The 18,033-nt window shown below is 43.5% G+C and overlaps 1 protein-coding gene and 1 non-coding gene across 2 annotated transcripts in view; both read left to right on the top strand.

The window, feature by feature from the left end:
• MVB12B (multivesicular body subunit 12B) overlaps nt 1-18,033 on the top strand; it is a 173,288-nt gene that overhangs the window by 106,943 nt on the left and 48,312 nt on the right. The gene's annotated exons all lie outside the window — the stretch shown is intronic.
• LOC111723713 lies at nt 368-457 on the top strand. The gene has a single exon (XR_002772202.1). It is a non-coding gene; the product is annotated as a small nucleolar RNA SNORD116 (small nucleolar RNA).

The raw sequence follows: 18,033 nt of genomic DNA on the forward strand, positions 1-18,033 counted from the left end.
AAAAAAAAAAAAAGAGTATCTTATCTTTTCTGAAAAGTCTTTTATTTTAGCCCCGACTGGTGGCAGCCTACCTTTTTTCTTAGAGTTTCTTTTTTACATGTTTAGATGTCTGACCACTCTCTCATTTCTATTTTCTACTATTACAGAAGAATGTAAGGTAGTTCCAAAAATACATGGAGCAAAATGAAAATGCAAGTGAAAAAAATAAGTGAATGTAAAACAGGATAGAAAAGTAGAGTAGAGCTGTGAGCAGGGGTTGTGGATTTAGTTCTGAGTTGGAGAACAGTCTTAGGGCTAAAACCAAACCGTCTAGTTCCCTGGGAAGAACCTAACGAGCCTCCTGCACCCAGAAATCCTTCTTTGTATAGGAGGTGCCGATGCTCATAGATGCATTCCTTGGAAAGCTGAAAAAAATGAGTAAAAAATACTCCATTGTCAAAATTTGTGCTTTGTCTTCAGATAGACTTATTTCTTTAGTTCTGTTTTTCCACATTATACTCCATATGAATATTAATCCTACAGGTACAGGCTAAAACTAGTTAATGGCTCTGACAATATTGTGCATGAGTGAGAGATGTATAAATATTTACAGCCTGGGAAGAAAAGGATGCTCCTGTAAAATGCCGTGAACAACAGAACAACTGCTTTTCAGGGGTCATAACCACGAGTTTGATAAGGACAGCCGATATGCCCATGCATGAGGAGTGGGGGATTCATGTTTGTAGTGGACCTTAAATGTGTGAGAATTGAGTGAGTTTCTAAGAATGTTCTTAGAGTGGGCACCGTGCACCCGATGGGCTGGAGCTCTGGCAGGTGGCAGGAAAGACAGCTCTTTCCCTACCTCCTGCTCAGACTGGCCGCGCTCGCCTGTTGCGGAGGCTTCCTGTGAGAGGGACCAGGACAGGAAGAGCCCAGCCTGGCTTTTGGGCCCCAGGGGACGCAGGTGTGAGAAACCATACTGTGCTATTCTTTGGTTGTTGTCTTTATAATCTGGTATATATCTCTAAGCGCAGAGTTTTCACCAATAAAACTTATTTTCTCCCTTTTGAAAAAAATTTACACAATATTATCAAATAGTACAATTTAGCAAATGCATATTAAAATTGGTGTGTGATAAAAGCAAAAAATCTGAACAACACACGAATTCAGGATGAGCCATGATGCAGAAATAATCCCCAAAGCCTCCCAGTATTGAGAGCGGGCGGGATCCCTCCCTCGTCATCCCGGGCCAGGCCACCTTGCTGACATCTTTGCTGACCTGTCAGCATCAGGCTGACCGTGTCACAAAAGAGAAAGGGGCACACAGTTATACCAGAACAGAAGCTGTAGCCTAGTTCTGTCCCAGCAGGCTCAGGGGCATTGGCCGCCTTGCATTTAGCTCTTTTTTTCCTCTCAGCTTTCTTTTGGATTTCTGGAAAAGCCATCTGATTGCCCTCCACGAACCTTCCTTCTGAAAAGGCAGTTCCTTTTTAAGATGTCTGACACCAGGGAGGATGCGAGTGTGGTCAGTGAGGTCCCAGTCCATTCTCGCACCAGTTTCCATCACGACCCTTGAGCAAAGAGGATGAGGATCTTATCTGAAACCCCGAACCGTGGCTGAACCATGTAACTGACATCAGACTAAGAAAGCACGAAGCAATTAAAAATAATTAATGATTTCTGAATATCAGCCTTCTCCATGCAGTTTTAATCTAGTCCTCATTTAAATTGGAAGATGGACATTTAATTATCAGTATTATGAAATTCATGATTTATACATTTAATCCAATTGGGTAAAAATTTCTGCCACCAGCTCTTCATTTTATGATGAAAAAAAAATGTGTATCTTACAATGCGATCATTTAAAAGCTCATCTGCAGCATACCAAACAATTCTAAACATATTTTCCTTTCATTTGTAGTGATTATGTTCTTTCTATCTCTCAATTAGGAAAAAGAAATATCTCACCTGGAAAATTGAAAATAAACTCAATACTTTAATGATCATGAAGCATTGCAGGGCTGGAAAATAAAGTCTAACAGACTGAAACAGTAGGGTGCTTGAGAAGTGCTGCTCTGTCCTGGGGAGGTATGCCAAGTGCAGTCGTTTGCGTGTCGTGTTTATGGTCTCACGCTGCAGAATTTGCATCCATATTCCGTGGGTGCGTGTGCCTGTGGCTCTCCCGTTCCCGTGTGTTTGGGTGAGTGTGCTGCTGATAACCACCAATGAGGGACCAAGGTGCCGTCTTCTGAGTAATGTTCACCAGCTGCTGCATTTGCAGGTGTCCCTGCAGCCTTTGTCTTCAGTGGACACTTTCTTGTGGCTTGAGGTGGCATCCAGTATCAGACCCCTGCTTCCCTTTAGCCTCCATTGGGATTTCTCAGGGTCACCTAGGACTGGTTCACAAGGTGGTGGGTAAGAGTATGGGAGGGCGGCCAGGATCTGACAGAGGAACATCAGCTTGGCACAGCCACAGATAATGGCATATGGGGAAAATTCCTGAATGAAGTGAAAAAGTATTTATAATAATGACATTCCAATCAAGGAAGAAAAGAAGTCATTTTAAAGGCATATACATTTTTATCATCACCTGTAACAGCCATTGCCTCCCTTGTCTGTCCATCTATTCTTGCCATGACTGACAATGAAAGCAAGTACAAAGAAAAATGTAAGAAAAAGAAGAAGTGAATGGGAGCGGGTGGGGAATTAGTCGTATGGCGTATTTGTATATCCTGATGTAAAAGGTGCGGCTGACAGGTGGCCAGGTTTGCTCTGTACACAACCATGTGTGTGCTGTCAGGCGCACGCACGCTGCCTTGTTTCGATTGATGAATTGCCTGCTTTCTTGATTAAACCTTCCGTCACTTAAGAAACAAAAAGCCTGTGTTTAGATGGCAGAGTGGGACATGTCAAAAAAATCTGTCTCCTTTACCTTTGTGCAGATGTTGGGCACAGACTGTAACATGTATTATTAAAATGAATGTGGCATTTACTGTGCATTATTCCTTTCCTGGGAGAAAGGACTGTAAATTATATGCTAATAATAAGCTTTAACCCTTTCGAAATGCAAAAGATTTAAGAGTGCAAATATTCATGTAGGCCTGGCTAATTGGATGTGCTTTTATACATCCACCGTGGTAGCTGTGTCACTGACGTTAATGAACAGTGTGTGCAGGCAGATACACGGGGCACCTGGGGGACTCGCCTCCTGGAGGTTTTCTGCTGTGTGTGTGCCTCCTCTAGGATTTCATGGGGAGAGAGGCCTCGAAAACCCTGCACTGGGCTCTGGGTCATCTCCCAGATTAAGATGGCTGTGTCCCCAGTGAGCACTCTGGAGCTGAGCGTGGAGGCTGGGCTTCGCTTTGCTCTCCTGTGTGGGCTGGGCCCACTAAGTTCTCCTCCTTGACTGGGCTTTTCCAGCCTCAGTCCAGTTGCCCAGGTAGCAGACTCATCTCTCCCAAGTGCCGCTTTGCTCCTTGGATCCCACCCTAGCCAGCTGTTGCCTACGTTCATTCAGACCTCACCTGCCCAGCGTTAAGGCTGTCGGCAGCCAGCCCTCACCTGCCCAGCTTTCCTCCCATTTCTCTTCCCACCAGCCTGGGTCGCTCCCTGCCTCCTCCTTGCCTTTGTTTCGTTCTGAGCACTTACCTTGCCATTTGAATGGCTCAGCTCATACTTCCTTGTCCTCTTTCTGGCTCTGCCCACCCATCTTTGAAGGCCTATTCCCCAAATGCCTTTTCCACCAAGCCTTTCTGATTTTTTCCACCTGGGGACACTCTCTCCCACACGCCCTTGTGTTGGATCGAGTTCACCTGTGAGCATCTTGAGAGGGCAGAGACTGTAGAGAGGATGGAGGCTCCTTTTTGAATCAAGGAAGATATATGTAAACAAAGGCAAAGAGTAAGGATTGTTTACTCCTTCATGTATCAGACACTGAGAGCTGGCAGACCCTGTGCTCCTGAGTGCAACAGGAGGCCTGTGGAAGAAGGCTCAGTGTGTGACCAGCCAGGCATTTGGGGTTGGAAGATGGGTTCAAACTCTTAGCTCTGACACATACTAACCATCACAGAGAGCTACTGTGAACAGCTGCTCAGGTTGTGCACTGCACAATGTATGTGAATGGCGCCCCCTAGAGGTTGCAAGTGCCTTTTACTCTGCTGCCTTGGGCAGTGCTAGTTATTCGCACCAGTAAAAGACGTAGTAATTGCCTGCCTCCTTTCCTGGATTATTGTCAAGATCCCGGGTATGTAAAATCACTCTGTAAACCAGGAAGCAGCACAGCAAAGGAACTTCTCTCCACGTTTGCCTCCCCTGCAGAGCTGGGACCTGAGTTGGATCCCAAAGATTTGTTGAGAATTATCACTCAGGACACACTGGCTTGTGCCAAGCGTGGTCTTCATCTTCTTAGCCTTGTGTGCTCCCTTATGTAATTTGCTATATAAGATTACTCTTCTGAGTGCTCAGAAAAAATTCTCAGTCCAGAGACACTAGCAACAAAAGGCTCTCTGGCGTGGCCCAGCTCGGCTCCCCCTGGAAGCTGAGACTTTCTGTCACGCATCATCACTTAGAAGTAGGCTATTTTCTATGGCAAGCAGCCCGTGAGCCCTTTCTCTGGAAGGTGACAGAATGATGGCTTGGGGGCAGGAAGGAGAAAAGTGCTGGCAGAGTGAGCAGAGACCTCTGTGAAGCTGTCCAGTCTGCCTTTGGTGTTTGGAGGAAAAGTGCCCATGGGGCTGATTTCTGCTCCAGCTTTCATTGCTGCTTTTCCGGTGCTCCATGGGTAGGAAAAAGTTAAGACTTTTTCCAGTTAAGTCATCATGAAAAATAAAAATATTATTAGGTGACAGATACTTCAGTGCTCTTAAAAAGGTGGCCACTTTCCCACTATGCTTTCATTCTCTCTTTAGTTTTTAAGCATGGCAGGGCTCAGGCAGCATTGGTTTAATGGGCCACATCCCCTTCCTAAATCCATGGGTAAGGCAGCCAAGGGGTAATGGATTGAACTAGGGCAGGAGCCAGAATTGCTGAGCAGGCCCTGGTTCTCCCACACACCAGCCCAGTAAGGTCAGACACAGCCTCCAGTCTTCCTGGACCTAAATTCCCACATCTCGGCTAGGCGCCTATAGTTCAGTGGTTAGGGCACAAGCCACGTGCACTGGGGCTGGTGGGTTTGAACCCGGCCCAGGCCTGCTAAACAAACAAACAAAAAATAGTCGAGTATTGTAGTGGACGCCTATAGTCCCAGCTACTAGGGAGGCTGAGGCAAGAGCATCAATTGAGCCCAAGCGTTTGAGGTTGCTGTGAGCTATTACACCACAGCACTCTACATTGGGTGACAAAGTGAGACTCTGTCTCATAAAAAAATAAAGTAAATTCCCACATCCCTCCATGTCAGCAATCTCAGATGCTTCGACATCATGGTAGTTCAGCTTCCTGTGCCTCAGACATGGCCTAGCATCTTAGGCAGAGGTGGCAACACCCACTCACATGGCTATGGGTGTGTGAGAAGGAGATTTGTGTTTCACAACTTCAGATGCCCCAGGTGTGGCCAGCAAACCTGCCATTATCTATCGTTCCATCCAAACATCGCCTTAGTTGTGAAGTTCATGAACACAGAAAAACTAATCCTGACCTTTCTCCCTGTAGGTTTATTGTCCTTATTTAGTTTTTCAGCAGAAATATACCTCCAGTTCTCCCTTGTAATTCACTTCCTGCTAGACCTCGTGATTGTAGACCCTGCCAGAGAAATGCTGAAGCCAGAGGAAAGCCGCTTGACCCCCGTCCTTAGCATTTCAGAGGCTTGCTCTGGGTGAGTAAAGCAGTGTGGTTTACCAGACACTCCTGCCTATGGGCCCCTATGCCAAATTAGCCTTTTGTGTCTTTCTTGATCTTTGTCTGTCTCGTAGTAAACTATCAGCTGTGCAGCATGAGTGATACAATTCTTTCACTGAAACACACTTAGGAAGCTAAAGTTGTTTTTGCTTTATTAAAATGGATTGAATAATTAAATTAGTTTACTTAACACGCAGCCTTCCTGCCTTCATCCAGTGCCGGCCCCGTATAAGACTGTGTAATACACATTTTGCATGTGTTTTGTCATTTAATCCCAACAGACTCTAACCAAGAAAACCTTTTACAGATGAGAAAACTGAAGTTTTGAAAGATCACAAGTTACTAGGTGGGATTTACTAAGTGGCAGGGCTGAGGAGGCTTCTTTAGCGCAGGTTGTGTTCTCCCCCACTCAGGCTGAAAAGCAGAAATGGCACACACACCTGCAGTGAATCACGCCAGGACTCACGTGCTGGGCTTCAGCACTGTTTGAAGTTTCAGAAGGCCCCTGGGTGAGCATCTCTGGGACCTTATCCCAGGGAGGCCGTTGACACTGATGGCCAGTACCAGGTGCAGCGGGCATCAGTGGGTTAGGGGGCATGTGGCAGCTCTTACTAGGCAGAACAGTGCTGTGGGGACACTTGGGAAAGTGATCTTACTTAAAGTGATCTTGGGAAAGGACCCGTACCTGTCCTGTGAAATGACATGAGAGGACTGGAGCCCTGCCTGGGAGACAGAAAGTGCTGTGGATATATAACTGTGAGTGTAATTACTCACAGCTCCTCCTTGAATCTGGAGAGGAGATGCACCAGGTTTCTGAAGGAACTGCCCCTAGCAGTAGGTGGGCTGCACTGGCCCTGCTGCTGTAGACCTCTGTCTGGAGAGTGCCAGGCACTGAGATGTCTCTGGTGGCCTTATTTGAGACTGAAATGATAGTGGGTGACCCAAATCCACAGTTTCACTCACTGGGACTGCACCGCAAGCTCTCCTGTGCTGTGAACCCCTGTACGCTGGCCACAGGCAGGGGTCTTGTTTGAACTGTTACCTTAGTGCCACCCTGCCTTCCGTACTTGGAAACTCCATTCTCTAGCTTGGGCCTCCGGTGAACCAACCTCTGCTAAAACTAAGCCCAAGGTTACTGAACATGTCCAGAACCTGAGTGTCCCCTGTCAGCACCCCAGCCTGTGACCAGTCAGTTCCCAGCACACCTTCCCCACCTGCCCTCTCCAGCTGCTGAGCTACCACACTCAAGGTACGACAGTGGTGGCAGGGCGACAGGTTCCAGGCAGGTGTATTCAAGCTCTTGGTGCTCCCTAAAAAAGGATGTAGGCAGTGGCAGGACTTGGGAGGAGGGTGGACAGCCACACAAGTTTGGCACCAAGATGAAAATTTATTCTTGAGCAATCACACAATATGAGCATTCCCCCCTTTTGTGTCAGAACAAATCCATATAATTGCTGACATTAGGACAAAAGAAATTCTGATCCTCTTAGAATGATAAAGCCACTTTTCTTGTGCAGACAGAATACCTGAGTCCATCCATTGTCATATACTTGGTGTTTATGTCCTGGATACTAAATGTTTTTTTCTCTCTTCTTCTTAATGGCCAGTGAAGGTCCTCAACCTGTTTAGGTTTTTAAACCTAAAAAGAAAAATTCACTCTTACAGCCTGAGTTTGGATGGAATATATTTATCACATATCCCAGAGAACAAGGCTCCTTCTTCCCCAAATTTGTCTTACCATTGTCTCTGAGACAATGAATGATGCAGAACTCTCATCCAAGGTTGAGATCCTTTGTTAGAAAGTGGTTTCTTACGCCTGACTTGTTTTATGGCATGAGCGATCTCATGATCCACTGCCAAAGCAACATCCATAATTTTGAATGAGAGAGTCAAGCTTGCCTCGTTGGCCCCAAGCATCACTTCCGGTGACACACTTAGAAGTCCTTAATCGCTTGCTACCTAGAGGCAATAAATGCGCCCATCTTTATGTTCCATTGCCTGTGTGTTTACCTGAAATATGCCCTGCGCTAGCAAAGTACTCATGTCACTCCTGCAAGAAGGTCCTTGGCTCATGAATTACAGCCCCTCACCCACCCTTGCTCTGCCAGCAGTGGCTGTGCCTGTCATGGGTCCAGGACCACAGCTTCTTCAGCTGCTAAGTCTCCTATGGCCGTTTAGTGCTTCCCGTAAAACTTTGGCCACCCGCTTGGTTTCCCACTTGTCGGAAAGGAGATCATCTTTCCTTATAACATCTTGGTCAGTGCCTGGCTTCTCAGCAGGAGTTCAAGGTTCATCCTGGGAAGGCACAGTGGTGCCAAACGCCCAGCACAGAGCCTGGCATGCAGGAAGCACTCAGTGACACTTGATACCCCTTGATTCTGGAGAGGAGCTAGGTCTTGGCACCAGTCCCTTTGTGCACATATCCACCCTTTCCATCTGCATGACTTTTTTTTTTCAGAGTCTCACTTTCTTGCCCCTGGTAGAGTGCTATAGTATCATAGCTCATGGCAACTTCCAACTCTTGGGCTCAAGTGATCCTCATGCCTCAGCCTCCCAAGTAACTGGGACTACAGGTGCCTGCCACAGTGCCTGGCTATTTTGTTTTAGAGATGGGGTCACGCTGGTTTCAAACTCCTGAGCTAAAGTAATCCACCTGCCTCAGCCTCCCGGGGTGCTGGGATTACAGGCATGAGCCCCGTGCCAGGCCAGCTGCATGACTTTAAACAGTTTACATTTCAGTCCATTTTCTCTTTTGTAATTTTGAATTACACTTTTTCTTCTGAATTTTGAGGATTAGTGCTAATGTACGCTAAGTGCCTAGTAATGAGTGGACATGCCAGAAATGGTAGCAGCTATAGCTGTCATGAATACTGTTGGTATTCCCTCCAAGGGCTTGCTTCTCGCACCCCTTTTTTAAAATTTCAGATTAATGAGAGGGTATAAACAATTAGGTTACAATGTTTGCATTTGTTAGGAAGAATCCCTGTGGAAGTGCTTTCTACTATTCCTTGCCCTGGTCTTAGTCCCCTGTAGTCCAACCCCTTCCCTCCACCTAAAAATGCAGAGGGGGTGGGGAGAGCTTATCCCCTCAGGCAGCTGCCCAAGGGAACTCTCACCTAGCCCAGAGGACCGTCTGGTGTAGTATAACACAAGGCAAACCCTCCTTCCTTGTTTAGAAATCAGAAATCAGTAATTGCTTGAGATGTTAGTTTGCTACTGGGTAAAACAGTTTTAAAGAGAACTTCTCAACATTTACATCAACCTCGATTTCCAGTTTCCCTTTTCGTCAGTCAGCTCTGATTGGAGAAGGAATCACGTCAGCCCCCCAAGTAGTTTCCCTTCTTTCTTCTTTGCTTTTCTTTTTCTTCTTTCTTTTTGATTCGTGGCTCCTTCCTTTCCAACCACTCCTCTCCCAGGATCCTTTAGGAAAAAAAAGTGTGTGTGTGTGTGTGTGTGTGTGTGTGTACACACATTTGTCCCCAAATATATATATGTTTGTACACAAACTTTATGGCCACCCTGTATATTATATACACATACATATCACAGGACCCACCACTGAGCATATCACCTCACAGTCCTCTGTCCCTGAGGTCTCTTTCTCAGGGCCAGTGGGACCACCAGGCTCTAAGGACACAAGGACACACCCCGTACACGTACCACAGGCGTGCTGTCCACATGCCTCTTCTCAGGGTTTAAGAGAGTAGACTGAACAGCTTCCTTGGATGTCCTTTCTCATGGCAGGTCATGCCACTATAAAGTGTGTGGCTATCAATACTGAGGGATCGCTTATTTCTTAGGGCTACTTTTTTTTTTTTTTAAGATATTGTACCTTTTATTTGGATTTAATGAGGACAGACATTTTAATCAGAGGTTAGTCATTTATTTTTGCAAACTATTGTTTTGATTCGTCATTTTTGCAGATAATTAAATGGTTCAGTTGGCACAGTGTGTCTACTTTATTAAAACAGGTAATTTTGGAAAAAAAAAAGAGATGCTATTTTTTGGATCACTGCACAAGAATTGCTTTTATCTTCATCTTTGAGCAGAGTTTCTGGTTGTTTTGCCAGAAGGCTCTCTCTTGTTGGGGCATTGGTATCCTTTCTGGTCTGGAGGGTCTGCCCTTTGATGATTGGGATGTTAGCTGCTGCTCCCTTTGAAACAGGAGCCAAAGAATAAATTCTGTACTGTTAACTCTTAGGAGGACTCTCGGGTTTTAATTGGATTGGGGAGAAGAGCCTACAACTCATGAACTTTGCAGAGCAGCAGTTCTTGTGCTAAAAACAGATTAATTGTAGCCCTCACAGTGGGTGGAGTTTAAAAGTCAATTACTGCTTGTCCTATTACAATTTACATACCTAGGATTTGAAAAAGTCTGTCACTTAGTGCAAAAATGAAAAGGTTACGTGTACTAGTTCTGAGTATACCTACGACTTTTCATTTGTAAATGCTTCAGCTACTTATATTTGTATGTATGCAACTTGTAGCTACAGGTTATAATATAACTACATCTGCAGGTAAGATTCCTAATGAAGAGTAACCTTTAAGATTTGGTTCTTTTAATCCATAGTGGCTTAGAAAACAGTCCTTTGTCTGGCAGCCCAATCCACTTGTAGACACAGTGGCCAGCCCTGCAGAGCCTAAGGAACACTCCACTCATGGGTCATGAACTAGTAGGGGAATGGCCCTTCAGGGGTCAATTTTTTCAAAACAAATTGCTCACAACATTTGTTTTCTTTGATTTTTCCGTGTTTGTGTCCTGAATCAGTTAATTCACTCATTAAAAGGATTTATTTTAGATGGACCAATTAAAACTTTGGAAGCTAATTTTTTGCTGAGCAGTGTAGACCTCTGAAAACATAATTTATAACCTGGCTTCTGCCCTTTTCCTCAGAGAGCTATCTTACAGTAGTATAACCTCTGGTGCTTGTAGAAGTACAAAATGCTGTTCTTTGTCCTCTGGGTTCTGGGGCCAGGCTGCTACATGGGTGGGTTTCTCAAGCCTTCCTATTGTTTTAAGGTGAATGGACAAGGCTGAAAAGTCCAGCCCAGCCCAGGAGTGGCATGCTGTATTTGTTTGCTTGTATAAACCCCATAGTTTAATTTTTTTAATAGTAAGCTGCTACGTAGTTTGGATATTTAAACAGTTATTAACCGAATGACAATTAACAGATTGCATAGACAGATTTTCTTTTGAAAACCTCTGAAATTGAGTACAGTTTGCAAAACTATCACGGCATAGTAATGACAATGAATTTTGATTTCCCGGAACTGATATTAGACTCCTTATTAAACTATGTGCATCTGCTTTTAATTTACTCCAAATAATTGGAAAATGCAATGAAGCTTTCCAATTAAAGCACGGCTTTATGCTGTTTAATAATACCCCCATAATATTATAGCTTATGAAGTGACAGGTGAGTTGGTGTATGAATAAAACATAAAGGCAGCAATAAGGGACAGAAAACCGGAGACAGTTGCGGGGATTTTAAATGCTGGATGTAATTTGCATATATTAATCTCTTCTTTTCAGCCTTATCAGGCGTTCTTCAGTATTTGAAGTTAAAATAGCGTTGACAGGCGGGAGTACGCTTAGTTTTTTCAAGGATTTATTACTTGTATAATTTCTGATCTTTAATAAGCAGATATGACTGATCCTCATAGTTCTATAGAAATCGGTTAATTGTTCCAGATGGCGTGTACTGATTATGCAAAATTACTTTTCACACCATTTTTTTTGTGATGGAGTTTGGAGTAAAATTAAATTTTTTATAGCCTTCTTATCATGCTGTTTTACAGTGGTTTTTCCACAGAAGTTGAATTTAATCTACTATATTACATTGACCAGCACAGTTATTCTAATGTAGCATTTTGTGATTTGACAAAGAATAATAGAACACATTGCTCATTGTTCATTACTGTGTCCCTAATAAAAAGGAGCTCCTATGTATAACACATAGCTGTTATTTGTGAAGAATGCCTAATTTCATACAGTTAAAAATGCAAAATTGTATTATGAAGTGGTTCCTTTTGGGGAGAGACTATCTGAAGAAAGCAAATGGAAATAGGCTTGTTGCTACAGATTTTACATGCCGAGGGAGGAGTCTGCTTTAAAGACCAGTGTGTTTAAATCGTGCTACTTTCTTCTTTGAAGGAGAAAAAAAAAAAACTAGATATATCTCATTCTATTAAGAGAGGTGTCATGGGTTGACTTGCCTTGATTTACATAATCCCAGAAGTCTCTTATAATTGAATAGCATTTATAAAAGGCGGTTACACTTTGGTGTAAAATATTTTTTAAAAAGCTTCTAAAAAGCTTCCATGGTAATTCATCTCTAATATCTGTAACATTTTCCAAAGTATTGGTGTATTGTCGGGTACCTGGTGCTGGTGTCAGATCCAAGTCCGGGGTGTGTGTGCTCCCCGGTGACATCACCGTGGGCTCTGAGTTCTCAGATAAATTCTCTCTGCCAGTTCAGCTGGTGGTGGAATATAAAGATCTCAGCACATTCACCCCAAAGTGGGCCTGAAGGGCTGTTATATAGGAATTGACACAGTAGCTTTCCTTTGGGGGGGGCCTCCTCTCAAGAGTAGCTATGGGGGGGATGTGGGAGTTTTTTATTACATCAAAAATCCTATTTTAAATATAGCAGGTAAATATATGGAAAAAATATTTCTCCATATGCAGTCTAAAGTTTGATTTGTTTTCAAAAGAGACCACCATGCATTGTCTTATCAGGATTTTTATAGACTCAGGGTATGTATTTCTACTCTAAATGGAGACAGGTCCCACATGTAGAGAGACACACAGATCGTGGTGAGGCCCAGCTACCTGCTCCGGGCCGTTCCTGCGCACGGCAGGCCTGGAGTGTGCTTCCTTATGAACAGACTTGAGGAGGATTTGGGTCTGTTGAAAGGGTTCAACTACCTTGCCTGGAGGGAATAAAACTTTTTTTTAAATATCCTTCCACCAGCAACACTGATTGTTCTTTGTACATACTCCAAGGGTCCTGGAGTAGAAACAGGCCTCATGGGCACCTCTGAGGCAGGCTCTGAGGAGACAAAGACAGACAACAACAAGTCGCAGACCTCGGAGTGTGAACGGCGTCTTCTGTCTGGGGGCAGGACAGGAGTTGCTGTCAGGGACCCAAAGCACAGAGTCAGTGAGGAGCCTGAATATCACCACTGCAGTGCCATACAGATTGTGCTGTGTTCTGGTCTTCAGAATATTTTTAGTTAATTTAGCTAAATTCTCTTTTGCATCTACTCTGGTCCTAAAGGATGTTTAATAGTAAGGTAATAGATTTAGCTGCCAATCTAAATAAATTTAGCTACCAGTTTTAGTATTGAAATGACTGATTAAACCAAACATAAAGAAATGTGATTCTGAGCCCAGAGAAGACTCAGTGCACAGCTCCGTCTCCACCCTGCACTGGCTTTACCTCCAGAGTGCTTGTAAGTGGAAGACCTCTCACATACCCTCGTTTATAAACTCGAAATATATTTTTGAGAAGATGAAAATTATATGAAAAAGGGAATGCATAAATCAGACATGATTAAAAATATTTGTTCTAATGCAGTAATAATTTGGTAGTAATGCTTTCATCAGTATAGCTTAAGGCTACATTAAGTGGACAGACTTTATATGGATTCTCTAATTTTAATCTTCAAAATGCTATCTAATGTCTCATTAAGACTTGCATATAATGTATCTTAAGTACAGTCATTAAATATAGTTTAGGGAGATTTATGTTCAGATATTGCTTAAAGATGTTTTAATAGGCCCATTTACTCTGATGATATTAATGAGCTCTTAATACAGACTAAGCTTCTGAAACTAGTGGTAAAGACTCCCAGCCTGAGCACAACAACTTGGAATTAGTGCCTGGTTTGGACAAATGCCTGAAGATTAGTGTTGCAGACACTGCAGGGTCAAGGTGAACTCTTTGGTGGAGGCTTTGAGTTCAAAAGGAGTCTCCTGTAACTTGCTCTGGCTCCTGGCCCCAAAGGACCCCATTCTTCTGCCAGCGTGGGTGCAGTCTTTTTTTCTCTGCCAAACCGTGCACAGGACACATGCTAACCTGGTCACACTGTACACCTCCAGGTCACTAGAGAGGTACTGAGAGCGTTGTTGGTGGCACTGGGGCACGTGAGGGGTTAAAGGAGGCCGTTGCTGCACTTCCCGAGGAAGCAGCTGCCAGGTAAGGTGTGCACAGTCTGGCATCGTTATGTGAAACAGCTTCAGTGTGCTGTGAGTGAACTGTAAAAGGTCACATGGGTGTGCTTTCATCTTTCAGGCGTTAGTCGTAGCTGAAATATACGTAATAAAGTAGTCCTGCTAATTCAAAATCAGGAAGAAAAAAAGCCCAGCAGGAACCTCAGTGTGCCCCTCACGCACAAGCACAGTTGTTCCCCAGGCCCCACTTTTCAATGTGTAGCAAAAAAATCTCTGTGTTGGTATTTCCCTTTCTTTCAGAGAAATATTGAAAAGCACATTTTTTTGCTTCAATTATTTTAAGGGAGGAAAAAAGAAGAACCTGTGAGTTCGGAGACTTTTCTAATTACTAAATTGGTTTGTTATAAAAAGATAATAGCAAATTTCTTCTTTTCATAATTGGACATTTCTTCCCTGTGGGCTAATGCATGCACAGCCCGTGCATGCAGAATAAGTTGTGCTTTTGAAAAGCCATAACTAGCTAATAACAGCTACAGTGTCATCAGAGAGTAATGGTGTGCTGATTAGCATAATTAATGACAAATGGTGGTGCGGAATTGGTGGATTGGTTTAGCGGATGATGAATGCGGCGAGGCCTGGGCTGGGGCCTGCCAACTAGGCCGCGCTGGCTGTCAGCCCTTCTGTTCTCGCCGACGCAGCCCTCATTAGTCACGATGGGAGGTGCCAGTTTGTATTCTGTTTGGAGCACAGAAAACTTAATAATCCAAGCAAATGTGGCTTTCCCTTTTTCCTCTGTATTTACTCACAAAAATCTCTTCTCACTCATTCCCATTCTGGCTTGAACCACTAAGGCACAGTTATTTCCAGATCTCTCCATGATGCTTCAAGGCAAAACAAAAGAAAGTGTAACAGAGAGACATGGGTCTTCAGAGCTTCCTTTGACCATAGGTGAATTACTCCCATTAGGAAGACCTCTGTTTGGTGGACTCTTGTTTACCTATGTATTTATAAGGGAAAAGAGATGAACTGAGTAAGCAATACAGTCTGTCCTGAAATAAGACTAGCACATTTATCTTTGACTTGATTAATCATACCTAATTTGCATTCACAAATGAGACTGATAAAAATGGATTTACCTTTTAACCTTTAAAAGGGGGGAAAGTGTTTCTCCACAAGATTTCAGGGGCTATCGTTCCTTATCCGATAAGCAACTCTTTTATCAATAAAGATGAAAATCCTTAATTTGCATTAGTGAATGAGACTAATTATTGTATAGCTAATTAGCATCTGGAAATGAGGATTATCTTAATTACAAAGTATAATTTCCCTAATAGCTACAAAACTGTAAGTTTGATCTGTGTAGAAATTGGTAACTATTATTATGTAATTAGTGATAACATTAATAGTACAGAATATTTGGGCATAATTTGCATATGCAAATGTGATTTACCTGAGCCAAACAAGTGGACCATTAATTATTAGAGCATGGTATAGCTGACTGAAAGTTACAGATAGCTGAATGGTACCTGTGCTGAATATCTAAAGGTCAACCATGACATTTTTTTATATTCAGGTAGTCAGAAGGATTTTGCTTGAAGAAGAATTAGCAGCTGAGAGTTAAATAATAAAGCTAACTATTTAGGGAATAGCTAGTCCCATAATCATCTGCTTGACTTTGATTTCTCCATGCTTCCCAGAGCCCCTTGAATCTTAGAGGTACTTTTCCGATACACTGTAACAGTTCTGAGTTGTGGGTCTGTCTTACAATTGACGTGTACTTTTAAAGCAGTACAGAGAATTGTGAAATTGACAGAGCAGCTTACAGTTCTAGGGAACATTCAGACTTTTCTGAATTGTACATATTATATCTTACATGACCCTAGAGGCTCTTCCCATAGGTTTCTGCATGTTCTCTGTTTTCTGTCTACCTCAGGCTGTAGTATGTGTCCCAAAGGTTTGTGCTTGGGGAGGGGACATAATTTTAGAGTAGACACGGATGGCCTTTTAAATTTACTTCATTCAGAAGAGCAGATCAATGGATATTATAGTTCAGAATGAGACTAAAGTAGGTATATTAGTCAGTCTTTGCTGGGTTATGCTGTAACAACAAGCAGTCCTTAATTGCAGTGGCATACAAGATACACAATTTATATGTCACTCAGGCTCCAATTTGGTGACCATAGGTTGGCTAGCACCCTACTCCCTGTGTCCCCTTATTCTGGGACTCAGCCCTGTCTGTACTTTCCTATTCTCATAATAGTAAAAGAGAGCAAGAGGCCTGGAAGAAATACCCAGTAGCCCTAAAAGCTTCTGGCCAGACATGGCAAAGCATATAGCTGGCCAGCACTAGTGGGGGCAGGTGCATCCTCCTCCCTCAGGAGGCTCTGGCCTGCACATGGCAGTGGGCAGGGATGGTCATACTCTTATGAGAGTGTGAGCACATAACTCAGGAGTGGTGAAACTACCCACTGGAGGAAAAGGCTGGGCGGGGGTGGGGGTAGGAGGCTCATTCCTATAATCCTAACACTTTGAGAGGCAAAGGCAAGAGGATCCCTTGACATGTGAAGTTCCAGACCAGCTCAGCAAGATAGTGAGACTCTGTCTCTACAAAAAAAAAAAAAAAATTTAAAATTAGCCAGGCCTGGTGGTGTACACATGTGTTCCCAACTACTGGAGAGGCTGAGGCAGGAGGATCACTTCAGCCAGGAGTTCAGTGTTACAATGAGCTGTGATTACACCACTACTCTCCAGCCTCAGTGGCAGAGTAAGAACCTGTCCCCAAAACACAAGAGAAATTTAAAAATTAAAAAATGAAGGGAGAATTTACCTAACAAATGGAATCAGCATAACCTGGTTCTTTGTACCCTCAATGAATCTCTAACAATAAAAATTTAAAAATTAAAATAATGTTTAAAAAGGGAGTTTTAGATGTGAAGTAAAATAGGAAGTCAGTAAATACACTGGAAAAACACAGGTGAAACTGAAATACGAGACGCTGTTTCCTAGAGTCTGGACAACAGCAGCATAGCTTTTCCCCCACAGTGTTTATCTCGGGCTCCTCTGGAGCTGGAGTCCTCCCAGGCAGTTAGGCAGAGGCGCTCCAGGACAGCGGAGGTAGCACTGCTCCTTGGGGCTTAAGGCCCATCTGAACTTCTCTAGTCTTGAGAACGTCTCTTCCTATCTCCGGGACTCGGTTTTCCTGCCTGCAGAAAGAGCTTCTTGGAGCAAGTGGTCCTCCCCTCTCTTGTCAAGGACCAGTACCTTGCCAGGGCTGGACAGAGGTGCCCTGAGAAGCTGTGCCTCAGGGCTGGAGGGACGCAAGCCTCCAGGCAAGCGTGAACCCACCCGTCGTTTCCTGTAAGAACCTAATAAAAAGTTTGTCACTGCACAGAACAGTTCATTGATACAGTTTTCTTTTTTTATAAATCAAAAACAGACACGTTTCTTTTCTAAATTAGAAAAGTGACATGTTAATTCTGGAAAAGTTAGAAAATACATGAAAGTATAGGGAAGAAAATAAGTATCACTCCTAATCCCATTACTCAAAGAAACGATATTTTAAGGTATGTCCTTTCAACGTTTTTCCTATACCATATGTTTACATATAAAAAGTATATTTCCACTTAATTGGCCATTCTGAGTTTGTTGTAAGTCATATTTTCTGAGGTACAATTTCCAAATAATAAAACCCACCCTTTTATGTGTACAGTTCAGTGAATTTTAACAAATGTCGATTGCACCACCACCTCCACTAGCAAGATATGGAATATTCCCATCTCTCCAGAAGTTCGCTTGCTCAAATGTCCAGTGGTTTCCCTCCCTCGCCGCCCGTGCCTGGCAGTCACTTATGTGTGTTGTGTTGTCACAGAAGTGGAATCATACAGCATGAAGTTTTGCGTGTCACTCAGCATAATATTTCCGAGATTCATCCATGTTGTTCATGTATCAGTAGTTTGCTCCTCGCTGCTGCTGAGATGATTCATTCAGCTTTGAGACTGGGCTGTGCGTGCACCTTGCTGCCTGTTACTAGGTGAAATCTCCCTCAG

The sequence above is a fragment of the Otolemur garnettii genome, unplaced genomic scaffold, assembly GCF_000181295.1.
Source record: "Otolemur garnettii isolate 467f Iridium unplaced genomic scaffold, OtoGar3 scaffold00014, whole genome shotgun sequence".
In the NCBI taxonomy this organism is placed as follows: Eukaryota; Metazoa; Chordata; class Mammalia; order Primates; family Galagidae; genus Otolemur; species Otolemur garnettii.